This window comes from Procambarus clarkii, chromosome 83 (genome assembly GCF_040958095.1).
Source record: "Procambarus clarkii isolate CNS0578487 chromosome 83, FALCON_Pclarkii_2.0, whole genome shotgun sequence".
Classification (NCBI taxonomy): Eukaryota; Metazoa; Arthropoda; class Malacostraca; order Decapoda; family Cambaridae; genus Procambarus; species Procambarus clarkii.
In genome coordinates, this window is record NC_091232.1 from 21964 (window position 1) to 49035 (window position 27072).

The 27072-nt window shown below is 46.6% G+C and overlaps 1 long non-coding RNA gene across 1 annotated transcript; it reads right to left on the reverse strand.

Annotated features, from left to right (window-relative positions):
• Positions 1-1250: 1250 nt before the first annotated feature.
• Positions 1251-5649, reverse strand: LOC123768873 (uncharacterized). Its single transcript, XR_011225356.1, has 3 exons — positions 5482-5649; positions 2467-2649; positions 1251-1683 (listed from the first exon to the last, which is right to left on the reverse strand). It is a non-coding gene; the product is annotated as an uncharacterized lncRNA (long non-coding RNA).
• Between the last annotated feature and the right edge of the window lie 21423 nt (positions 5650-27072).

Sequence of the window (27072 nt, forward strand, 5' to 3'; positions counted from 1 at the left end):
AAAAATCGCGCGATTTTCGCCGCTAGCGGCCAGAAACTATGCGATTTTTGCAACTGGCTGGCAAAAATAGCGCGATTTTCGCCGCTACCGGCCAAAAACCGCGCGATTTTCGCAGCTGGCGGGCAAAAATCGCGATTTTCGCCGCTACCGGCAAAAAAATGCGCGATTTTCGCCGCTAGCGGCCAAAAACCGTGCGATTTTCGCCGCTAGCGACCAAAAATAGGGCGGTTTTTGCGGATACCGGCCGAAAACCGGACTATTTTCGATGCTAGCGGCCAGAAACCATGCGATTTTTGCAGCTGGCGGGCAAAAATCGCGCGAATTTCGCCGCTACCTGCCAAAAATCGACCGATTTTCGCCGCTAGCGGCCAAAAAAGGGGCTATTTCCGCCGCTAGCGGCCAAAAATGGGGCGATTTTCGCCGCTAGCGGCCAAAAATCGTGCAAATTGTGTTGCGACGCAAAATTTTTGTAAATTGCGCGTTATCTTTGTCGCATGGAGTGAAAGGTCTTCGTATTACTTTTCACTTGCTGCTACTATGAAAACCTTTATTTACATTGAGGACACTCTCAGGCTGACTTCACGACAATGTGCCATCCGTTCAACCCCTTCAACGTTCTATACACATTTGTCCTGTACACTTCCCCCAATTTTGTTTTATTCTTTTCAAGATGCACATACGTAGTAAATTAAACATTTCACCGATGCCACTACCATTATCAAACCCCTACTATACCACACACCAAGGGACACTAGTAAAGAGACACCAACATTAAAAGCACCAACAACAAAGAAACAGACGAATACGATGAATTTTTAACCAAGGAAACAGCAATAAATATGGTTAGAAAACTTATATACAACTGACCTAAGAAAAATGTAACTGCGTTAGAAAAACGCATCGTTAAAACACTAAGGTTCATGTTCATATTTATCATATTCCACAAGGTTGGATCTATTGATAATAAGTATTTAACACCACCTAGATGAGGATTACAATTTACAAATATTCCCTATAAACCAATTGCCTTCATTCAGTACAGCCTGTTTCACCAAAATGCTCTTAAGGTAATGTAATTATCAAAAGAAGGCACCAAACCGGGCCAAAATGCTCTTAAGGAACAAGGTGATCAGTCAACAACTTAAAACCCTCAGGAACAACCCTTCTAACAACATTAACCACGAAGTGTTACTGTCAAACTTACATCAAGAGGACTAAAGCCATTTGGGACATGTAGTTCATACACTTCATATCCAATAAGAACTTTATTAACAAACCTTCAAATTCTAGCCACCGTCACAGACACTGGGCCTAGACAATGTTACAACAATAAACATGGCATTTTAGACAAACTGTGCATAGCCAGCCGTTAAAGAATACACAAACCGCTGTAAACATTAACGTCTATAATTAAGGGATATTTATTCCAATACGAACAACATTTATCGGAACCACATTGATACCTACAGAAAACCAGCCGAACAATAGTCATAACACCATACACCAGATATTAAACATAACAGAGGGAACAGGTTCTATAGTTCTAAGAACAGTTTCAAAGTACACAATACACAGATTTACAACTTTCCTTTATTTTGCATCTTGCTCCCCAATTTTGCAGTCCGCTTCACCGGCCTTCTTACTGCTACAGCCACCCGTCTTCATCCATTTTCTGTGCTGCGTCTGTAAAGTTAAAATGTTTATCAATTTCAATATTCACGTTTCTCTACTTGTCCTTCCAACAAGCTAGAGTAACTACACACCAAACTATTTCCTACTACAAACTATTCTCTAACCACCATTCTACCACAAATCTACGATGTTGTAAAAGTTATCGTTAGTAGTCACGTTTCTCCCTTTATACTTTTACACGTTTTCACTAACAAAATGGCCCGTCAACCATACTTCATCGAATACCAATTTATACCATTTGACATTAAAACTGCTAAACACTTACCGTTATAGTCAACTGAAGAATATGTACATTCCTTCATTCTTCTTAACATTTACACTAACCAGTAAGAAACTGCAGTATTCTTGCAAACTCTACGTTCAATATTTCTAGTGGCAAATTCTAGTGGTGTAGAAGCAACACCTTCCACAGTTCGTCACCCCCACCCCCCTGCTAACTATTCATAATGCCCTAAACTATTTTCACCGATCACTATTAGGTCCTCCCAATTACAACGCCATTCATCCTTTACACTATCTTTGAATCGTGCTGCTTCAAAGCGCATCTATCGATATTTCCCTACTAATTATGGTAGCCTATTCCATTAATTTCTATATTTTAACTGGCATTTTTACTGCCTCCTAAACCAAAGTCTCATAACTAGGACAAGTAAACTAGTTAATACTAACCGTTTCTAATGTCCCACAGATGCTCTTTCTATAATTCTGCAGAATATCCTTTCCAACAGTTTCCTGCTAAATTATAAATATTAACTGAAAGTTTTAACAACTTGCCTTTTCTTTCAGATATTCCTGCAACGTTGTCAGGCGCCCCGTGTTCAACACTGTCCAACCACCTCTTATCGAGACTTGCAACTACGTCACGTCAGAACTAGTTCCGTGCCTTGTGCGCCTGACTAGTCCTCCGTTCACAAAGTTATTTCTCAAGAAGACTGTTGGCCAATGTCGCGCCAGACCCTAGAAAAAAAACTAAGTTACTTATACCATTACAATGTTTTATAAAGTATCAAATAAATTTATGAAAAGGTCTTACGGTTATTTTTGTTCAACAAATTATAATTTCTCTGTATAACATTGTATACCCTCGTGTCTTTGTAATCTGATATATAGGGCAACACCAGGGTACAAACTTTAGTACTAAACCTTTTGCAATAAATTTAAATTCTTAATTTGTTTGATACATTCGTCCTAATAGCTTTTAAGTTGCCATTCCAAACAATATCACCACGCATTCTAGTGACTACCGATACCATGACATTAACATGACCCCACAAGACGTGGCATGTCCACTAGTAGCCCGTAAATTAGCGACATGCCAACACTTACAAAATTGACTGTCTGGGAAAACAATGTGATCCCAGACACGCAGATTTCTACATTTACCAATTACGGCCCCACAATATGTATTAACTTTACCGAAAGCTTTACAATACAACTTTCGCACTACTGGAGAAACCACATGAACTAGGAAAATTGCCCAAGTAGTGGGGGTGGGGTGGAAGGAAGATTTAATACAATACCAAAATAAAATTTCAATTTCTACCTAACGACAAACTATTAGAACTACTGTACCTGAAAATTTGTTTACCCGCTGCAATGGACACTACAGATATCAAGACTGAAGAAATTCAAACCTGCATAACTTACCAAATACCCGGTCCAAACCTTACCAAAGTAATTCAGATGAAATTGGTTCCGCGAATTACATTACAGAAATCCACACCCACCTGTTAAATAAAAAAAAAAAAGTGGGTTTAATACCATTAAGTTTTAAAAGCGTCAAGATTCATCGAAGCAGCCTAGTTCTGCGAGCCTTGGGGGGTGGGGGGGGGGCTGTGAAAACACCCTCAGACCATTAAGCCACAGTAGATACCCATAAACTGCCACTAACTACTACCAACGCCACAGGAATAAGCTGTACATTTAGTGCCTTACAGTACCTACAAGCCATTTAAATAATATGACAGCTGGCTCTAAAACCTTGAGCTACAAATCCCAAAATTCTGCAGTAATTTTTATCCTTTACACCCTCATCCTTTACTCATTACTCTATTGCATTTTAAACAGGCCAACATACTTAAATACCTTACGTACTGCCCAGATATTTAGACTTGTAACGGTTCTATTGTTACGTAAAGCCACCCAAGAGGTGGCACGGGCATGAATAGCCCGTAAAGGTTAATGTTTGCTATCCTGCTGCTTATATGCCCGGGCAACTCCTCACCGTATTGCCCGGGCAACGCCTCACCTCATTCATCTCCAAAGGTTGACAGGAATATTAACAATGCATTTGGAGCGAGTATATTATTGGATAATCTACTCGCTACAGAACTCCCCCTCCCAGGGGATGAAAGGAAAAATACTTGATCAAGGAACTTAGCTGGTCAGTGAATTATACGCCCTGCTCGCGTTACATAACCATCAAAGTTAACTTCCTCCTCTTCGCTGATGTCATCTAACTGGGGTCGTAGGGTGGGAGGTCGCACGTACAGGATCGTCCGTCGTCGTAGATCAGGTTGCGGTGCGGCTGGTAACTGGGGTCGAAAAGTGAACTGCGTAGTCGGCGGATGTGTCTCTGGATTTAGCAGTGTCGCAGACGTTGAGACGAAGCCTGGAGCAGAGCAGAGAGCTGAGTGAGGCCGGAGTCGTGGAGCTCTATGTGGGAGAGCGTGGCGGCTCGATTGAGATTTGTGTCTAAACTCTGGGAGCGAGAGCGTGGCGGCTCGATGCGGTCGTAGTCTGCTGTCTGCTCTGTGTCGAAGCTGTAGCGTCTTGGGTTGATTAGGACTGTACACCCCGAGTACTACATTGTTGACTGGAAATTGTAGTCTGGTACCAAAAGATGTAGGCAGTGTGTGGACAAGCTCGGTGTAGCAGGAGAGAAGAATGTGCATAATTGTTGCGTCCTTGGGTCGCTGGTGGAGCATTTAGATCCGGGGCGGATGGGCTCGGGCACCAGGACATTAGGAGGTAATGTAGGCACGTAGTTAGGACAACGAGGGAATCACTGCTAGAGCTGAATTGTCCTGGAGGCGACGAAGAGTCGGAAACGCAAGCTGTAAGTCCTGTACTGCGCAAAGGGCTTGAGTCGGCAGAGTATCAAAATGCAGTGAACGTGTAGATGAATCTGACGAAAGAGCAGCTTTCGTGGGCGCCCCTGTAGAACAAGCAGTGCCCTGGCAGCGACGGAGAGTCGGCAGGGCAGGCTGTAGATCCCACATTATGTAGTTACTGATGAAGCTGCCAGATGAGTGAGTAGTGATCGTGGAGCAGCAAGCCGTAGTAGATGAAAATGCAGAGATGATCGCGATGAAAATCATAGCTGTGGCAAGGGTGTTGGCAACGTTCCACGACAGGTGGCTGCAGTCCACAGCAAGCAGCAGCAGTGGAGGTCCAGTGAGAGTCCATGTTGTAGTCCATCGTGGCTGGGTATCGTCGAAACTCTCTGGGGTCACCAATGTAACGGTAGTCCATCGTGGCTGTCGTCGGAACAGTCCCGCCCGTTCTAATGCAGATTTAAACAAAATTGTGGACCAGCCACTTAATGCTGTACGGCTAAATCTAGAACAAGGCTAATTATTAATACTATTGTTAGGATACGTCAACTATGTTTCCATGTAAATAACTTCAATTCTACCATACGCCACCCAAATATCACCATCCCTCTGAAGGCATCACAGATAACAGAGCCCACATTACGCTACGCCAACAACCAGGTCACACCATAATTAAATATCGACACCTTATATGAGTTAATACATAGAGCAATAAAGTCCATGGTAACCTTACCTGATGACCGGTATAGCTGCAAATGATGTAAGAAGCGGGACACCTCCCAAGGAACTACGTCTGCTGGCTGTCAGCCCGACACTGAAGCGGCGCCGGCCGCTCCTGACCTTCTTGCCCAACACAGCGTTATTGGTGACGTCACAGTGCTTAACGACCATATCCTCGTGCTGTGCTATGTATATGTTTATCTCTCAGAATGTTCGCTAATACGTTTATTGCTTGTGATGTGTGTCTATGTATGTATTAACACGATGTACTGAACGGGGTGAGAATAGCTTGAGCTACCTCATCCCTTTGTGTGTATTTTACCCGAATAAACTTATTTCAATTTCAATTTCTCGTGCTGTGCTAGTTTGCGCTCCAATGTTTTACATTCCGTTAGTTACTTTTAATCAGTAATATTATAATTTAATATAATAAGTAATAAGCAATATACTGATTTACTTTAATCAGTATATTATAAATCAAAACAGGGGATAAAAGCTTTCAAGATTCATAAATAATGGATTCAGGAACTCGTCCCGTGGTCTACATACAGCCTATAGTAATTTTCGCCATTTTAATACTATATTAGCAATGTCAGACTGATTATTTTTAATAGAAACACAAGAAAAGATGCCAGTATTTTTGATTGGCACTGTGTGTTAAGATTTCCTTAGCTAAGAATATTCCTTAACAATTTAGAGAGACTTGCAGTTTTAATTCTTTATAAAATATGCTGAAATATGGTTTAGAAACTAATTAAAGTCTTAAGTGCTCTTCGTCAGTCCTAATCAAGGCTAATATACTTTGAATACAGTAACAATGCAAGCCATAATATCAACATTGTCAGAGGCTGTCATAAGGTGCAGATGTTTACTGGGAAAAACTGTAAAACAGATAATATATAAAAACATGTATATACATTATGTCCAAACCTATGTACAGTCCTTTATAATCATAAATATCTTGAAATTTATGTTATTTTGGTCATTTGGTCTCTTATTCTGCCTTTCACAAATTAGTGTGATAAATTTGAAATCATAATCTACAATATGTATTTGTTATTGACCTATAAATCTTTGCTAACAATTTATAAAGGAATCTGGAAAACACCTTATAATTACTGATGGACTACCCGTTGTGCTGTGAATGAGACTTGCCGCACCGTAGGGCGGTGTGTTGTGTTTAAGGATCAGCTGACGCCATAAACACAACACACCGCCCTACGGTGCGGTAAGTCTCCCTCTAACACACACCTCTGTTTTAATCACCGTTCCTCTATCTACAGCACAAAGCAACAAGCACCTTGGTAGCTCCGATCATCTTCAACATAAACGCGTCCAACAACATCAGTACTGGTGCAGTCATCGGGAGGACAAACCCTTCATGCACACTGCACCTACTATCAACAAGAAGAAGAATCTCGCAGACATTACCTTTCCAATGCTCTCCTCAGCCGATGTCGCTTTGTCTTAGATCACTCACCCCCTCTTTACACTCCCAGTTGACACTCTAAAATCTTTGGCTCTTGCATCCTTGAAGGTGAAGTCTAGGCTCCACCCTTAAAGGCACCTTGCCCTCAAGCTCTACCCCTTCCTAGCCCCACAATCGTCGTCACCCCTAAATTAACAAATGCACCCCTTCCTGGGTCTACAACCAATTTACTGAACATAATGGGCTGTGTTGCACCACACAACTCCCCCATGCTCGAGTGGGGGAGTTGTATATATTGACATCACTCGAGTGCATTTTTTTTTTGTGTAAAACCCTGGTTTGTGTCTCGGAGAGGCTGCAGGATCCAAGTAAGTTCAGTAGAATGTCTGGTTTCAACTTTTTTTTTTTTTTTTTTACCATGTCGTAGCTCAGTTGATTAAGGCAGCGTCTGGGATGCTCTCGGACGTAGGTTCGAATCCTCGTCACGGCCCTTGTGGATTTGTTCATCATAATAATAATTCATGCCTGTGCCACATCTTAGGTTGCTTTATCAATCAATCAATCATCCAGAGACACTTCAAGATGTTACACGACCAAAAGACCACATTCGCTTCACCTATGGGCTGATCATGCCTGTGCCATCTCTTGTGGTGGCTTAATCTTCAACAATAACAATCAATTGTCATCAGTTTAACTCCTCTTGACTATTGTGGCTTGAGAGATACCACACATCTTCAACATTCACCCACAACAATATAACACTCAAGAGTCCAGTTCCTACCCTCACAAGACTCTTCAGCCTCGACACAGAGCAGACAGCCAGACCCCAGCTAAGTGTAAACCTAGACCATTGAGATAGTGAATGCTTCCCTACCTTATAATTCTTTCCATGAGCTTGCAAAATGTCGTGTCAAGCTGATCGGCTTATGTGTGGTGCTTCTATAATTCACTCTAAATGTAAAATAGGCCTAATAATAAAAGTAAGATACAGTATATTGCTGAAGAAGGATATTAAAATTCGTATCTGTGACGCAATCCAATATATTTTATTCTACTGGAATAAATTTCCAATAGCAAAATTCATTAACATTCCTAAAATGACCTCAAATATTCAATAAAAAAATAAGAAAGAATTATACAATGTAACAGAAACAGAAACTTGACAAGTTTACTACCGGACTTGACGTCTGTATAAAAATAAAATCACAAGAACAGTAGTATCAACGGACTCTGACCTAGATGCTGGTTCTTATGGAATCTAAATTAATATACAGTAATATATATATAAATTTACAGTCTGATATTCAGGTTAATCTGATATCCCTTCTTTATATTAATACTTTAGTCTTTGTTAATGTACTTTTTACAAAATAGAAAATGTATTATGTTAATTGTGTACTTTGTCAGAAATGTGAATCCCACACATCCAATTAGTTCTGAAAAATGCATAGTCAAACATAAGAACATAAGAACATAAGAACAAAGGTAACTGCAGAAGGCCTATTGGCCCATACGAGGCAGCTCCTATTCTATAACCACCCAATCCCACTCATATACTTGTCCAACCCGTGCTTGAAACAATCGAGGGACCCCACCTCCACAATGTTACGCGGCAATTGGTTCCACAAATCAACAACCCTGTTACTGAACCAGTATTTACCCAAGTCTTTCCTAAATCTAAACTTATCCAATTTATATCCATTGTTTCGTGTTCTGTCCTGTGTTGATACTTTTAATACCCTATTGATATCCCCCCGGTTATGTCCATTCATCCACTTGTAAACCTCTATCATGTCACCCCTAACTCTTCGCCTTTCCAGTGAATGCAACTTAAGCTTTGTTAATCTTTCTTCATATGAAAGATTTCTAATTTGGGGAATTAACTTAGTCATCCTACGCTGGACACGTTCAAGTGAATTTATATCCATTCTATAATATGGTGACCAAAACTGAACTGCATAATCTAAATGGGGCCTAACTAGAGCAAGATATAGCTTGAGAACCACACCAGGTGTCTTGTTACTAACGCTGCGATTAATAAATCCAAGTGTCCGATTTGCCTTATTACGAACATTTATGCATTGATCCTTTTGTTTTAAATTCTTACTAATCATAACTCCCAGATCCCTTTCGCAATCCGACTTCGCAATCACAACACCATCTAGCTCGTATCTTGTAACTCTATCATCATTACCTAACCTCAGAACTTTACATTTATCAGCATTAAACTGCATCTGCCAATCCTTTGACCATTTCAAAACCCTATCTAGATCAACTTGAAGTGATAGTGAGTCCTCCTCCGAATTAATTTCCCTACCGATTTTCGTATCATCGGCAAATTTGCAAATGTTGCTACTCAAACCTGAATCTAAATCATTTATATATATTATAAACAACAGAGGTCCCAGGACAGAGCCTTGAGGCACTCCACTTACAACATTTTCCCACTCTGACTTGATTCCATTTATACTAACTCTCTGTTTCCTTTGGTATAGCCATGCCCTAATCCAGCTTAATATAGCACCCCCAATACCATGAGACTCTATTTTTTTAATCAGTCTTTCATGTGGCACTGTATCAAAAGCTTTGCTAAAGTCAAGGTATACAACATCGCAATCCTTACCACTATCAACTGCCTCAACAATGCTAGAATAAAAAGATAACAAATTTGTTAAACATGAACGGCCATTTATAAAACCATGTTGCGACTCAATTATTAATTTATGTTTTTCAAGATGAAGACGAATTTTATTTGCTATTATAGATTCGAGTAACTTTCCCACAATAGACGTTAGGCTAATTGGTCGATAGTTAGACGCAAGTGATCTATCTCCTTTCTTAAAAACTGGTATCACATTAGCAACTTTCCAAAACTCTGGCACTCTGCCTGACTCTATTGATTTATTAAATATGGTTGACAGTGGGTCACAAAGCTCCTCTTTGCATTCTTTAAGCACCCTAGCAAACACTTCATCCGGCCCTGGGGATTTGTTTGGTTTGAGTTTTACTATTTGTTTAAGAACATCCTCCCTGGTAACTGCTAAACTCGTCAACCTGTCCTCGTCCCCACCCACATAGACTTGTTCGGCTGAAGGCATATTGTTAAGTTCCTCTTTAGTAAATACAGATACAAAATATTTATTAAAAATACTACTCATCTCTTCATCACTATCTGTTATTTGACCTGTCTCAGTTTTTAATGGACCTATCCTTTCCCTAGTCTTAGTACGATATAACTGAAAAAACCCTTTAGGATTTGTCTTTGCTTGCCCTGCTATGCGAACTTCATAGTTTCTTTTTGCTTTCCTTATCTCTTTTTTAACATTTCTAACCAGTTGTACGAATTCCTGTTCTAAAGTGACCTCCCCATTTTTAATCCTTTTGTACCAAGCTCTCTTTTTACCTATAAGGTTCTTCAAATTCTTTGTTATCCACTTTGGGTCATTAGTATACGATCTATTCAATTTGTATGGTATACTACGTTCCTGTGCTTTGTTTAGAATATTCTTAAATAAGTTATATATTGAATCCACATCGAAATCCCCATTTAAGTCACCTAACGCTGGGTTCATGTCTCGCTCCAAGACCGGCCCACACCCCATACCCAAGCCTTTCCAATCAATTTGACCCAAAAAATTTCTTAGGCTATTAAAATCAGCTTTTCGAAAATCTGGCACTTTAACAGAATTTTCTCCTACTGGTCTATTCCATTCTATGCTAAATCTGATTTCTTTGTGATCACTGCTCCCTAGCTCACTCCCTATTTCGATGTCATTAATTTGCGTTTCCCTGTTAGTTAACACTAAATCTAAAATATTATTTTCCCGTGTTGGTTCCTTAATGTGTTGCGTAAGAAAGCAATCGTCAATTAATTCTAGAAAATCTTCTGCTTCACTATTCCCTGTTTTGTTCAACCAGTTTATTCCGCTAAAATTAAAGTCACCCATGACATAAATACTGTTAGATCTAGATGCTCTAGATATTTCATCCCATAGATGCTTTGCTTCCATTCTGTCTAAATTTGGTGGCCTATATATTACTCCTATTATAATATTATTAGCTTTTTCGTTTAATTCAATCCAAATAGTTTCTGTATGTGGCTCTGTTTTGATTCCCTCTTTGAGACTACATTTCAAATTGTCCCTAACATATATGGCTACTCCACCTCCTCGTCTAATATATCTATCTGTGTGAAATAGTTTAAATCCATATATTTGATATTCAGCTAATAGTTCTCTATTTTCTACATTCATCCACGTTTCGGTAAGTGCAATAATATCTATTTTTTCTGTGCAGACAAGAGCATTTAATTCGTTAATTTTATTTCTTAGACTTCTACTGTTAGTGTAATATACCCTAAGTGAATTGTTATTTTGCGGACCTTCTCTTTCCCTGATCGTTTTGCCAATTCCTTTCTCCCACAAACACATACTTTTATTACCTCCTTCCTCCAAATCAATTCCCATACCTCTATCTACTAACAGTTTAAACCCAAACAAACACCTCTAACCACTTCTTCTAGCGAGTTCGCAACAGCAACAACCCCAGCTCTCGATAGATGCACCCCATCACGAGCATACATTTCATTTCTTCCATAGAAGTGTTCCCAGTTGTCTATGAAAGATATTGCATTTGATTTGCAATATCTTTCCAGCCGGCAATTGACACCAAGTGCCCTCGATATCCATTCATTTCCCACTCCCTTTCTTGGAAGAATGCCACATATGATCGGGATTCCTCCCTTGCTCCTAACTAACTCTATGGCTGTTTTATACCTCTGAATCAGTTCCTCACTCCTGACTCGACCAACATCATTTCCTCCCACGCTAATGCAAATAATGGGATTGTTCCCATTACCAGCCATAATATCATTCATGTTGTTTATAATATCACCAATGCCAGCTCCGGGATAGCAAACCCTTAACCTGTTCCCCCTATCTCTAGCACAAAACGTTCTATCCAAATACCTTATCTGGGAATCTCCCACAACTAATGTTTGCTTAGGTACTTCCTTTACTTTCTGAGGGGCCTGCGCTTCCTTTCTCTTCGTTGCTTTCCCTTTTGCGCGATCCACAGTCTCTCCACAGCACTCGTCCTCCAAAACGTCAAATGAATTTGAAGTTGCTATGGCGTTTGAAGGCGGCTTTATCAAAGTCTTCTTAAGGCCCCTGTCTTTCGCAACTCTCCAAGACGAGGTCCCTTTACTGCTGGTCTCCTCCTTCGTTACTTCTCGTTGTTTTTTAAGCTGACGCACCTCCTCCCGCAGAGAGTCCAACTCTGTCCTCAGGGCTTCCACTAGAGTCACCAGGTCCTTCACTACAACTTCCATATTGCTATAATAAGTGCAGCTCGTGCTTATATGAAAGAAGCTTACTGAGCAATTATATGCAGGTCACAATTAAATTAATGTTCGGCGAAAATCGCGCGGTTTTTTGCCGGTAGCGGCGAAAATCGCGCTATTTTTGGCCGGTAGCGGCGAAAATCGCGATTTTTGTGAGCCAGCTGCGAAAATCGCATGGTTTTTGCGCAAAATAGCGCGGTTTTCGGCCGTTAGCGGCAAAAATAGCCCGATTTTTGGCCGCTAGCGGCAAAAATCGCGATTTTTGCCCGTCAGCTGCGAACATCGCATGGTTTTTGGCCGGTAGCGGCGAAAATCGCGCGGTTTTTGGCCGGTAGCGGCGAAAATCGCGCTATTTTTGGCCGGTAGCGGCGAAAATCTCGATTTTTTCCCGCCAGCTGCGAAAATCGCATGGTTTATGGCTGGTAGCGGCGAAAATCGCGCGGTTTTTGGCCGGTAGCGGCGAAAATCGCGCTATTTTTGGCTGGTAGCGGCGAAAATCGCGATTTTTGCCCGCCAGCGGCGAAAATCGCATGGTTTTTGGTCGGTAGCGGCGAAAATCGCGCGGTTTTTGGCCGGTAGCGGCGAAAATCGCGCTATTTTTGGTCGGTAGCGGCGAAAATCGCGACTTTTCCCCGCCAGCTGCGAAAATCGCTTGGTTTTTGGCCAGTAGCGGCGAAAATCGCGCGGTTTTTGGCCGGTAGCGGCGAAAATCGCGCTATTTTTGGCTGGTATCGGCGAAAATCGCGATTTTTGCCCTCCAGCTGCGAAAATCGCATGGTTTTTGGCCGGTAGCGGCGAAATTTGAGCGGTTTTTGGCCAGTAGCGGCGAAAATCGCGCTATTTTTGGCCGGTAGCGGCGAAAATCGCGATTTTTGCCCGCCAGCTGCGAAAATCGCATGGTTTTTGCGCAAAATAGCGCGGTTTTCGGCCGTTAGCGGCAAAAATAGCCCGATTTTTGGCCGCTAGCGGCAAAAATCGCGATTTTTACCCGCCAGCTGCGAATATCGCATGGTTTTTGGCCGGTTGCGGCGAAAATCGCGCGATTTTTGGCCGGTAGCGGCGAAAATCGCGCTATTTTGGGCTGGTAGCGGCGAAAATCGCGATTTTTGCCCGCCAGCGGCGAAAATCGCATGGTTTTTGGCCGGTAGCGGCGAAAATCGAGCCGTTTTTGGATAGTAGCGGCGAAAATCGCGCTATTTTTGGCCGATAGCGGCGAAAATCGCGATTTTTGCCCGCCAGCTGCGAAAATCGCATGGTTTTTGCGCAAAAAATCGCGGTTTTCGGCCGTTAGCGGCAAAAGTAGCCCGATTTTTGGCCGCTAGCGGCAAAAATCGCGATTTTTACCCGCCAGCTGCGAACATCGCATGGTTTTTGGCCGGTAGCGGCGAAAATCGCGCGGTTTTTGGCCGGTAGCGGCGAAAATCGCGCTATTTTTGGCCGGTAGCGGCGAAAATCGCGATTTTTGCCCGCCAGCTGCGAAAATCGCATGGTTTTTGGCTGGTAGCGGCGAAAATCGCGCGGTTTTTGGCCGGTAGCGGCAAAAATCGCGCTATTTTTGGCTGGTAGCGGCGAAAATCGCGATTTTTGCCCGCCAGCGGCAAAAATCGCATGGTTTTTGGCCGGTAGCGGCGAAAATCGAGCGGTTTTTGGATAGTAGCGGCGAAAATCGCGCTATTTTTGGCTGGTATCGGCGAAAATCGCGATTTTTGCCCTCCAGCTGCGAAAATCGCATGGTTTTTGGCCGGTAGCGGCGAAATTTGAGCGGTTTTTGGCCAGTAGCGGCGAAAATCGCGCTATTTTTGGCCGGTAGCGGCGAAAATCGCGATTTTTGCCCGCCAGCTGCGAAAATCGCATGGTTTTTGCGCAAAATAGCGCGGTTTTCGGCCGTTAGCGGCAAAAATAGCCCGATTTTTGGCCGCTAGCGGCAAAAATCGCGATTTTTACCCGCCAGCTGCGAATATCGCATGGTTTTTGGCCGGTTGCGGCGAAAATCGCGCGATTTTTGGCCGGTAGCGGCGAAAATCGCGCTATTTTTGGCCGGTAGTGGCGAAAATCGCGATTTTTGCCCGCCAGCTGCGAAAATCGCATGGATTTTGGCTGGTAGCGGCGAAAATCGCGCGGTTTTTGGCCGGTAGCGGCGAAAATCGCGCTATTTTTGGCTGGTAGCGGCGAAAATCGCGATTTTTGCCCGCCAGCTGCGAAAATCGCATGGTTTTTGCGCAAAATAGCGCGGTTTTCGGCCGTTAGCGGCAAAAATAGCCCGATTTTTGACCGCTAGCGGCAAAAATCGCGCTATTTTTGGCGGGTAGCGGCGAAAATCGCGATTTTTGCCTGCCAGCTGCGAAAATCGCATGGTTTTTGGTCGGTAGCGGCGAAAATCGCGCTGTTTTTGGCCGGTAGCGGCGAAAATCGCGCTATTTTTGGCCGGTAGCGGCGAAAATCGCGATTTTTCCCCGCCAGCTGCGAAAATCGCTTTGTTTTTGGCCAGTAGCGGCGAAAATCGCGCGGTTTTTGGCCGGTAGCGGCGAAAATCGCGCTATTTTTGGCCGGTAGCGGCGAAAATCGCGATTTTTTCCCGCCAGCTGCGAAAATCGCATGGTTTTTGGCCGGTAGTGGCGAAAATCGAGCTGTTTTTGGCCGGTAGCGGCGAAAATCGCGTTATTTTTGGCCGGTAGCAGCGAAAATCGCGATTTTTGTCCGCCAGCTGCGAAAATCGCATGGTTTTTGCGCAAAATAGCGCGGTTTTCGGCCGGTAGCGGCAAAAATAGCCCGATTTTTGGCCGCTAGCGGCAAAAATCGCGATTTTTCCCGTCAGCTGCGAGCATCGCATGGTTTTTGGCCGGTAGCGGCGAAAATCGCGCGGTTTTTGGCCGGTAGCGGCGAAAATGGCTCTATTTTTGGCCGGTAGCGGCGAAAATCGCGATTTTTGCCTCCAGCTGCGAAAATCGCATGGTGTTTGGCTGGTAGCGGCGAAAATCGCGCGGTTTTTGGTCGGTAGCGGCAAAAATCGCGCTATTTTTGGCTGGTATCGGCGAAAATCGCGATTTTTGCCCTCCAGCTGCGAAAATCGCATTGTTTTTGGCCGGTAGCGGCGAAAATCGAGCGGTTTTTGGCCAGTAGCGGCGAAAATCGCGCTATTTTAGGCCGGTAGCGGCGAAAATCTCGATTTTTGCCCGCCAGCTGCGAAAATCGCATGCTTTTTGCGCAAAATAGCGCGGTTTTCGGCCGTTAGCGGCAAAAATAGCCCGATTTTTGGCGGTTAGCGGCAAAAATCGCGAGTTTTACCCGCCAGCTGCGAACATCGCCTGGTTTTTGGCCGGTAGCGGCGAAAATCGCGCGGTTTTTGGCCGGTAGCGGCGAAAATCGCGCTATTTTTGTCCGGTAGCGGCGAAAATCGCGATTTTTTCCCGCCAGCTGCGAAAATCGCATGGTTTTTGGCTGGTAGCGGCGAAAATCGCGCGGTTTTTGGCCGGTAGCGGCGAAAATCGCGCTATTTTTGGCTGGTAGCGGCGAAAATCGCGATTTTTGCCCGCCAGCGGCGAAAATCGCATGGTTTTTGGTCGGTAGCGGCGAAAATCCTGTGATTTTGGCCGCTATCGGCCAAAAATCGGGCTATTTTTGCCGCTAGCGACGAAAATTGCGCGGTTTTAGGCCGGTAGCGGCGAAATTCGCACGATTTTTGGCCGCTAGCGGCGAAATTCCACGATTTTTGGCCGCTAGTGGCGAAAATCGCCAAATTTATGGCCGCTAGCGGCAAAAATAGCCCGTTTTTTGGCCGCTAGCGGCGAAAATTGCGCGGTTTTTGGCCGCTAGCGGCGAAAATCGCGCGGTTTTTGCCCGCCAGCTGCGAAAATCGCACGGTTTTTGGCCGGTAGTGGCGAAAATCCTTTGATTTTGGCCGCTAGCGGCCAAAAATCGGGCTATTTTTGCCGCTAGCGACGAAAATTGCGCGGTTTTAGGCCGGTAGCGGCGAAATTCGCACGATTTTTGGCCGCTAGCGGCGAAATTCCACGATTTTTGGCCGCTAGTGGCGAAAATCGCCGATTTTTGGCCGCTAGCGGCAAAAATAGCCCGCTTTTTGGCCGCTAGCGGCGAAAATTGCGCGGTTTTTGGCCGGTAGCAGCGAAAATCGCGCGATTTTTGGCCGGTAGCGGCGAAAATCCCGCGATTTTGGCTGCTAGCGGGCAAAAATAGCCCGATTTTTGGCCGCTAGCGGCCAAAATCACAGGATTTTCGCTGCTACCTTATTAGCGTGGAAAATAGCGCGGTTTTCGGCAACTAGCGGCGAAATTTGCACGATTTTTGGCCGCTAGCGGCGACATTCGCCTTATTTTTGGCCGCTAGCGGCAAAAATAGCCTCTTTTTTAGCCGCTAGCAGCGAAAATCGGTCGATTTTTAGCAGGTAGCGGCGAAATTCGCGCTATTTTTGCCCGCCAGCTGCAAAAATCGCATGGTTTCTGGCCGCTAGCGTCGAAAATAGCGCGGTTTTCGGCCGTTAGCGGCAAAAACCGCCCGATTTTTGGCCGCTAGCAGCGAAAATCGCACGGTTTTTGCCCGCTAGCGGCGAAATTTGCACGATTTTTGGCCGCTAGTGGCGGAATTTGCACGATTTTTGGCCGCTAGCGGAAAAAATCGCCCCATTTTTGGCCGGTAGCTGCGAAAATCGGTCGATTTTTGGTAGGTAGCGGCGAAATTCACGCGATTTTTGCCCGCCAGCTGCAAAAATCGCATGGTTTCTGGCCGCTAGCGTCTAAAATCGCGCGGTTTTCGGCCGTTAGCGGCAAAAATCGCCCGATTTTTGGCCGCTAGCGGCGAAAATCGCACGGTTTTTGGCCACTAGCGGCGAAAATCGCGCTATTTTTGGCCGGTAGCGGCGAAAATCGCGATTTTTGCCCGCCAGCTGCAAAAATCGCATGGTTTTTGGCCGCTAGCGGCGAAAATCGCGCGGTTTTTGGCGGTAGCGGCGAAAATCGAGCTATTTTTGGCCTGTAGCGGCGAAAATCGCGATTTTTGCGCAAAATAGCCCGATTTTTGGCCGCTAGCGGCGAAAATCGCACATTTTTTGCGCAAAATAGCCCGATTTTTGGCCGCTAGCGGCGAAAATCGCACGGTTTTTGGTCGCTAGCGGCGAAAATCGCGCTATTTTTGGCCGGTAGCGGCGAAAATCGCGATTTTTGCCCGCCAGCTGCGAAAATCGCATGGTTTTTGCGCAAAATAGCGCGGTTTTTGGCCGTTAGCGGCAAAAATCGCCCGATTTTTGGCCACTAGCGGCGAAATTCGCACGATTTTTTGCCGCTAGCAGCGAAATTCCCACGATTTTTGGCCGCTAGGGGCGAAAATCGCGCGATTTTTGGCCGCTAGCGGCAAAAATCGCGCGATTTTTGGCCGCTAGCGGCGAAAATCGCGCGATTTTGGCCGGTAGCGGCGAAATTCGCACGATTTTTGGCAGCTAGCGGCGAAGTACGCACGATTTTTGGCCGCTAGCAGCGAAATTCGCACGATTTTTCGCCGCTAGCAGCGAAATTCGCACGATTTTTGGCCGCTAGGGACGAAAATCGCCGAATTTTTGGCCGCTAGCGGCAAAAATAGCCCGATTTTTGGCCGCTAGCGGCGAAAATTGCGCAGTTTTTGGCCGCTAGCGGCGAAAATCGCGCGGCTTTTGGCCGCTAGCGGCGAAAATCGCGCGATTTTTGCCCGCCAGCTGCGAAAATCGCACGGTTTTTGGCCGGTAGCGGCGAAAATCGCGCAATTTTGGCCGCTAGCGGCCAAAAATCGGGCTATTTTTACCGCTAGCGGCGAAAATTGCGCGGTTTTTGGCCGGTAGCGGCGAAAATCGCGCGGTTTTTGGCCGGTAGCGGCGAAAATCGCGCGATTATGGCCGGTAGCGGCGAAATTCGCACTATTTTTGGCAGCTAGCGGCAAAATTCGCACGATTTTTGGCCGCTAGTTGCGAAATTCGCACGATTTTTGGCCGCTAGCAGCGAAATTCGCACGATTTTTGGCCGCTAGGGGCGAAAATCGCCGAATTTTTGGCCGCTAGCGGCAAAAATAGCCCGATTTTTGGCCGCTAGCGGCGAAAATCGCGCGGTTTTTGGCCGCTAGCGGCGAAAATCGCGCGATTTTTGTCCGCCATCTGCGAAATCGCCCCCAGACCTGTGGGTTGCGCCCCCAGACCTGTGGGTTGCGCCCCCAGACCTGTGGGTTGCGCCCCCAGACCTGTGGGTTGCGCCCCCAGACCTGTGGGTTGCGCCCCCAGACCTGTGGGTTGCGCCCCCAGACCTGTGGGTTGCGCCCCAAGACCTGTGGGTTGCGCCCCCAGACCTGTGGGTTGCGCCCCCAGACCTGTGGGTTGAGCCCCCAGACCTGTGGGTTGCGCCCCCAGACCAGTGGGTTGCGCCCCCAGACCAGTGGGTTGCGCCCCCAGACCAGTGGGTTGCGCCCCCAGACCAGTGGGTTGCGCCCCCAGACCAGTGGGTTGCGCCCCCAGACCAGTGGGTTGCGCCCCCAGACCAGTGGGTTGCGCCCCCAGACCAGTGGGTTGCGCCCCCAGACCAGTGGGTTGCGCCCCCAGACCAGTGGGTTGCGCCCCCAGACCTGTGGGTTGCGCCCCCAGACCTGTGGGTTGCGCCCCCAGACCTGTGGGTTGCGCCCCCAGACCTGTGGGTTGCGCCCCCAGACCTGTGGGTTGCGCCCCCAGACCTGTGGGTTGCGCCCCCAGACCTGTGGGTTGCGCCCCCAGACCTGTGGGTTGCGCCCCCAGACCTGTGGGTTGCGCCCCCAGACCAGTGGGTTGCGCCCCCAGACCAGTGGGTTGCGCCCCCAGACCAGTGGGTTGCGCCCCCAGACCAGTGGGTTGCGCACCCAGACCAGTGGGTTGCGCCCCCAGACCAGTGGGTTGCGCCCCCAGACCAGTGGGTTGCGCCCCCAGACCAGTGGGTTGCGCCCCCAGACCAGTGGGTTGCGCCCCCAGACCAGTGGGTTGCGCCCCCAGACCAGTGGGTTGCGCCCCCAGACCAGTGGGTTGCGCCCCCAGACCAGTGGGTTGCGCCCCCAGACCAGTGGGTTGCGCCCCCAGACCAGTGGGTTGCGCCCCCAGACCTGTGGGTTGCGCCCCCAGACCTGTGGGTTGCGCCCCCAGACCTGTGGGTTGCGCCCCCAGACCTGTGGGTTGCGCCCCCAGACCTGTGGGTTGCGCCCCCAGACCTGTGGGTTGCGCCCCCAGACCAGTGGGTTGCGCCCCCAGACCAGTGGGTTGCGCCCCCAGACCAGTGGGTTGCGCCCCCAGACCAGTGGGTTGCGCCCCCAGACCTGTGGGTTGCGCCCCCAGACCTGTGGGTTGCGCCCCCAGACCTGTGGGTTGCGCCCCCAGACCTGTGGGTTGCGCCCCCAGACCTGTGGGTTGCGCCCCCAGACCTGTGGGTTGCGCCCCCAGACCTGTGGGTTGCGCCCCCAGACCTGTGGGTTGCGCCCCCAGACCTGTGGGTTGCGCCCCCAGACCTGTGGGTTGCGCCCCCAGACCTGTGGGTTGCGCCCCCAGACCTGTGGGTTGCGCCCCCAGACCTGTGGGTTGCGTCCCAAGACCTGTGGGTTGCGCCCCCAGACCTGTGGGTTGCGCCCCCAGACCTGTGGGTAGCGCCCCCAGACCTGTGGGTTGCGCCCCCAGACCTGTGGGTTGCGCCCCCAGACCTGTGGGTTGCGCCCCCAGACCTGTGGGTTGCGCCCCCAGACCTGTGGGTTGCGCCCCCAGACCTGTGGGTTGCGCCCCCAGACCAGTGGGTTGCGCCCCCAGACCAGTGGGTTGCGCCCCCAGACCAGTGGGTTGCGCCCCCAGACCAGTGGGTTGCGCCCCCAGACCAGTGGGTTGCGCCCCCAGACCAGTGGGTTGCGCCCCCAGACCTGTGGGTTGCGCCCCCAGACCTGTGGGTTGCGCCCCCAGACCTGTGGGTTGCGCCCCCAGACCTGTGGGTTGCGCCCCCAGACCTGTGGGTTGCGCCCCCAGACCTGTGGGTTGCGCCCCCAGACCTGTGGGTTGCGCCCCCAGACCTGTGGGTTGCGCCCCCAGACCTGTGGGTTGCGCCCCCAGACCTGTGGGTTGCGCCCCCAGACCTGTGGGTTGCGCCCCCAGACCTGTGGGTTGCGCCCCCAGACCTGTGGGTTGCGCCCCCAGACCTGTGGGCGCAACCCACAGGTCTGGGGGCGCAACCCACAGGTCTGGGGGCGCAACCCAAAGGTCTGGGGGCGCAACCCACAGGTCTGGGGGCGCAACCCACAGGTCTGGGGGCGCAACCCACAGGTCTGGTTACGAGGACCCTTTCATTTGTTAAAGAAATGACTGGGAAAAATGCTGTCATACCACAAGGGGTCTTAACCCTTGTCATATACATCACTGACGTTAATCTAAATATTACCAACCACAAAAATTGCTGATAACATGTTATAAAGAATATAATATTGAGGCCTTAATGCAGCTCTCTAACTCTACAAATAGTAACAAGACTGGCAATTTCTTAAAATAAAACAGAAAAAAATCCAAGACCTTGCACGTGAGCCAGAACAATCCATATCACAAATACCACATTAAAATGAAACAACAATGAAGGTAAGGTAATTACCAAAAGAAGGCACCAAACTGGGAAGGCCATGTAGCACCATCAAAGTGCGAAATAATCAGAGGGCACTAAATATCACCAAGAATGCCAATACGAGAACAAAAACGCATAAGGCGAACGATATCAAAAGTATCCGATTCACCTAGAATTCTATCGAGGGACAAGTGACTGCGAGGGACGGTTGGAAAGCAAGACACACGCTCGTCCTGGAAGTCAGGACATTCAAAATGGATATGCACAACTGTAAGAGGGACAACGCAATTCGGACAATAAGGAGCAGGGCGGCGCTCCATTAAGTGACTGTGGGTTAAGCGGGTATGACCAACCCACAGCCGTGCCAAAGCAGTGTCCCACCGCTGGTTACGGTGGTAGGAGGAAGGCCACGGGGACACACTAAGTTTGAGAATACGCAGCTTGTTACCAACCACAGAGGACCAACAACCCTGCCAACGGGGAAGAATGAATAACAGGATAAAAGTCGGAATAAGGAATACCTTTACGGGAGATGGGACAAGAACGGATAGCTTCCTTAGCGGCAGCATCCGCACGCTCATTGAAACACCAATATGGCTAGGAACCCAGCAAAACTCTACTGATTTAAATTTACTAGAAATTAGAAACAGCCAATGTTGAATCTCAATGACCACCGGTTGGACAGGATTAAAGGACCCTAGAGCCATGAGGGCACTACGAGAATCAACTACAACCACAAAGGAGGAATGAGAAAGCAAGAGACGAAGAGCATAGAGAATAGCATAAAGTTCTGCCGTAAAGACGCTAGCCTCCGAAGGGAGGCGACACATGTAAGTACGGTCAGGAAAAACAACAGAGTAGCCCACACCATCCGCAGACTTAGACCCATCAGGGAAGATGGAAATAGAGTGGGAGTGCGAAGAAAAGTGCTCAAGGAAGAGGCTTTTCAGAATTGTAGGAGGGGTAAAGGCTTTAGTAATACGTACAAAACGTACAAAACTTGGGAAGGGGGGACTCTCCACGGAGGTAATGAAGGAACAATACGAGGAGAAACATTAGAAATATGAACAGAAAGAGAATCCTGTAAGCGAGATAACTGGACAGAAAGTGGGAGACAATGAAGAGGAACAGGAACCACAGGAGGAGGAAAAGTCAATGCACGACAGAGGCGAGAGGAAGGATGTTGGAAGGACCGCGCAAGATAGCGAAGACAGTAGCGATCACGGCAGTCCTGAAGAGAGAGAAAGCCAGTGTCAACATACAAACTAAGGGCGGGAGTCGAACGAAAGCCACCAGAGCTGAGACGCAACCCAGTATGGTGCAAAGCATCAAGATGGCGAAGAGTAGAAGGAGCAACCATAATTGAGTTTAGACAGGACGACAGAGGAGTGCAAATAGAGGAGCGTGCGCCTATCCGCTCCCCAAGAAGTATGGGACAAAACCTTAAGGAGGTTAAGGGCCTTAGAGCATTCAACTCGGAGGCAAGAGATATGGGCTGACCAAGACAAACGAGTGTCAAAGACTAACCCCAAAAGCTTCGCGGAATCCCTGTACACAATGAGATGACCATAAAGCAACAACAATGAAGTAAAGGTCCTTTCAGTAAGAATCTATCATTCACTGAAAGTTGCTGCAGTTAAAAATAAAAGAAAATACAAGTCCCTAGAAATAAACAAGCAACCTTTTTGACTAAGGAAAAGAAGGTAGTTATTCTACTGTATAAATCTAAGTATTCACTTAGATAACTGTATCAAAGCATAGAGGTCCCCAGGTCAAAGGTGAAGGTTACAGTGGTTGTAGAAGTGGGAGGAGGTGGAGAAGTGCTGCAAATGTTGCGAGAAGACTGGAAAGGGTGGAACTCCAGTTGGGCATAAACGGTACAAGGAATAAAGACAAAGAACACTCACTCGAAGGTTAAACCCCACTCCCAGCTGGTGCACTGTACCAGGAAGAAACGGTCCAAGCATAGAGGTCCCCCCCCCCCCCATCCCTTTCAGAAAAACATCTACTTTCGAAAAAGTTTAACATTGGCCAACAAAAATGATTCCAGAACTAAATTGCCTAATACCAGGAACAACTGAGAGCCATGACAAACACTGCAACCCTCTCCTACCCCCAAGTCTTATGCTATTTATGATCCAAGGTAATTTGAGATACTATACTGTACTTCCTACAGACGAGTCTAGTGAGAGGGTGATCTCCTGGCGATTAAATTGAAGCACGATACAGGTGTCAACGAACATCAGTCAGCCCACTTGTCAGCACAGTGGATAACTAATGACATCATAATCTGCAGTGTTGTATGCCTCCCTGTGGCCATTTAAATCAATAAAACACAGGGTTGTGGCAATGTTTACAGCATAAGGCAAGGTATAGAGCAATCCTGGAATGCCATGTAATGTGTAGTCCTTGAATGTGCTTTAGGCAACCAAATTGAATAACATTTCTGGTGTTCGGCTATATAATCCGAGTTTCTCATTCGGTATAATGTTTTAAACCTAAATAGGAATTCACTTTAAAGGTCAATTTATTTGGAAATTGCTAACCAGATTCCAAATTACTGAGCTCTGAAAGTACTACAAGGCAAGTTTAACCGAATGAGTGTTTGCCTATCCATACCCCCCATGAGGTATGTGACAACACTGAATAAAGAAAGGGTCTTTGAGCATTCACCGTGCAGGTATTTGACATGACCAATATAGCCAAGTGTTAAAGATCATTCTAAGCAGTTCTGCACAATCCATATACTATCAATTAATATAATTGTACAATGGTGCTTGGTGGATGATATTTCCTATTAAAACTCATTGGACAACTGTTTGTATTAGACATTTTAAACCTACAAATGGTAGCCCTAGATATCGCACTACAGTATTAATTACAAGATGAACAATGTAAAATCAATACCACAACAGCAAAGGATGACGGCTTTTCAACAACCAACAAACACACAGGTCTAACACCAGCCATCCCGTGAGAGGACGTCCCAAGCATGTACACCCCACAACTTTAAATCACCTTTGCTACCTCACACGAGCACGCAACAGCATGAGGATGCCATACTCCCAAACCAACTCCATGCACTTTGAGGCTTTAACAACTCAACATTTAAAAAGTTGATTTAAAAAATCAAACACCTGAATTTTTCCCTAATTAAATTTACTAGGGAAATGCACACCAAGCCATGAAACTTACAATGAAGATGAACAAACTACACACAACTGTCACCAAACTTCCACATACCACCCCCCTCTCACTCCTGCCCTCCCTCCTTAGGTGCTCTGATTGGCTGAGCACCTGAGCCACCACCACTCACCTCTTGTTGTGAGAGCCTAAAGCATGTTTGGTTGCACTTTAAAAGTTCCCGAGTGTACTCGCCTAATTGTGAGTACCGCCTGCCCGGTTCACCATTTTGTTTTTCAATCTACCTCAATTTACCCCTTTACAGTCAAATATTATGCAAAATTCTGTTTAAGACTTGTCCCTTCTTAACTTAAATAACTGCTTTGGCCATCTGCAATCTTTCTAGGTGGGTAAAAATGACTCTTGAGGCCAGAAAGGACTTATCAGACGGCGATCATAACAATACGGTACACACACAAAATCACAACCTGATATACACCAAGCAGAAAATCCACTGGAGCTGTGAGGCGACGTAAACCCTTGCCCAAGGCACTGGCAGCTGCATACTCTACCACAGTATATTACTGACTTTGTAAAAGTCTTACAACCGGATTTCCCCATAAATCACAGCAAGTTTTGAGGCCCCTCCTTGAGTCAACGTCTTACGTAAGACCTACAAGCACTCAGGTGAAGGCTGAAGCAGTTCAACACCATACGCCCCAACTTCAAATACACAGTTGAGAGGCGGGACCAAAACGTGATTTTCTGTGTGTGCCTGAAGTTGGGGCATACGGTCTTGCTTCACCCTTCACTTTACCCTTCACCGGCGTACTTCAGGGGTTTTATTTAATACTTGGACTGGCTTCAGTAGGGCCTCCAGACTTTCTGTGGCTTCACAAGTGTCACGTGAATCCCCTGCATAGCAGTGGAACTGCCTTTTCCCTTCACCTTCAATGCCTCTGCACTGGAAGTATACATCTACACCAGCCCAGAAGAGTCATCAGTCCTGCCACCTCTCCATACCCCCCAGGGCCTGGCACGGCCTGGTACGACTCAGAGGCAAGCCGGGCGCCACTGCTAACTGGCAGTTTGTCCCCACAAACAAGCAGTTAGCCGCCTTCAACTGACAGTGGTACAGCTCAACACAAAGGCACCGCCAGCCACAACGAGCAGTTTGCTAGTTGACCAGATGTCCACCTCGTATTGACACTGGATGAGTCATCACTGCCGGACTATATAAAGAGCGCTGCCTCCCTGGAGAGGCAATCTCTCCCTTAGTGCTCTAGGATCACCTTGGTGTCTCTAACCCGCCGTCCACTTCCAGCCAACATCGTGTGACTGATGCCATGGTGGTATGGTAGCTGTCTTCAGAACACCAGTATATCTTCATACTTTTATTCATTGCTTATAGTTTATTTTTTGCATTTAAGGTCATACTAACTTGTTCACATTTGCATTACATGATAGTCAAGTATTGTCATGTGTTATTTTTGTTCATTACTATTTCAGTAAATTGTTTAATTATTTATTTGATAATTTTCATTTGTTTCCACCTGCAACTTACACACTGCAAGGCCAATAGCAGCATTTCTTTCATTTATGTGAGGGAGAGCCATACCATCTTGGTTCAGTATAGCTGTGATACCATAACCCGTCACACAAGATATCCAGTTGTAAGACTTTTACCATCAGTGGTGGTAGAGTATGCAACTGGCAATGCCTTTGTTACAGGTTCGCTTCATCTCACAGCCCCAGTGGATTTTCTCACACATTTGAATACATGAAACAACTTTATTTGATACATTCCAAACCAAAGTACTGTACAGTACAGTAATTATCAAACCATCAAATGTGTGGGATAATCATAGTGCGCTAAATATCACTAACGTCGCCAATACAAGAACAAAAACGCATACGGCGAACAATATCAAAGGTATTGAATTTACCAAGAATTTTATCGAGGGACAATTGACAGTGAGGGATGGTCGGGAAGCAAGACACGTAAGTCCTGGAAGTCAGGACATGTAGAGACAACGGTTTGGACAATAAGAAGCAGGGCAGCGCTCCATTAAGTGCCCGTGAGTTAAACGTGTATGACCAATATACAACCTCGCCAGAGCCGTTTCCCACCACCGGTTACGGTGGTAGGAGGAAGGCCACGGGAACACACTACTCTTAAGAGCACGCAATTTGTTACCAGTAACAGAAGACCAACAACCCTGACAACGGGCAAGAATGGGGAAATGAATAACTGGGTAAAAGTCATAATAAGGAATACCTTTACAGGAGATGGGGCAGGTGCGGATAGCTTCCTTACCGGCAGTGTCCGCACGCTCATTTAAGAACACACCAATATGGGTGGAAATCCGGCGAAATTCCACTGTCTTAAATCTACTGGAGATAAGAAACAGTGTTACGATATATCGTATCGTGTTATTTCATCACATAAAGGCACGATTATTTAAGTCATACGTTCATTATTACAGGAAGAACGAGGTTAACAACCATGGAGGTCGTTAACTGTCAGCACGGTATGGCTCGTCCGGTGGAGGGAATTTCTGTTAGCCAATCAGAACCACCGGGCGAGGTAACGTGTGCTGGCCGGAGCATGTGGAGAGACAGACATCTACTCCCCTCCACTGAGTCAACAGGCTGTCGTCGCGTTTGGATGTGTGACCAACGGACCCAACTGTTAGTGTGCTCCACCCTCATGAAGGAAGGATCCCAATGTTGAATTTCAACTACCAAAGGATGGACTTGGATTAAAGGATTCTAGAGCCATGAGGGCACTGCAAGTGTCAACTACAAACACAGAGGAGGATTGACAGCGAGAAAAGAGTTGATGAAGAGCATAGAGAATAGCATAAAGTTCTGCCATGAAGATGCTAGTCTCCGGAGGCAGGAGACACAAAGGTGCAGTCAGGAAAAACAACAGAGTAGCCTACACCGTCTGCAGACTTAAGACCCATTGGTGAAGACGGAAATAGAGTGGAAGTGTGAAGAAAAGTGTTCAAGGAAAAGGTGATTTAGAACTGTAGGAGGGGTAAAAGTTTTAGTCATGTGGGTCAAGGCTTACAGAATTTAGGAACGGGGACCCCTCCATAGGGGCAAAGACGGAATGACACGAGG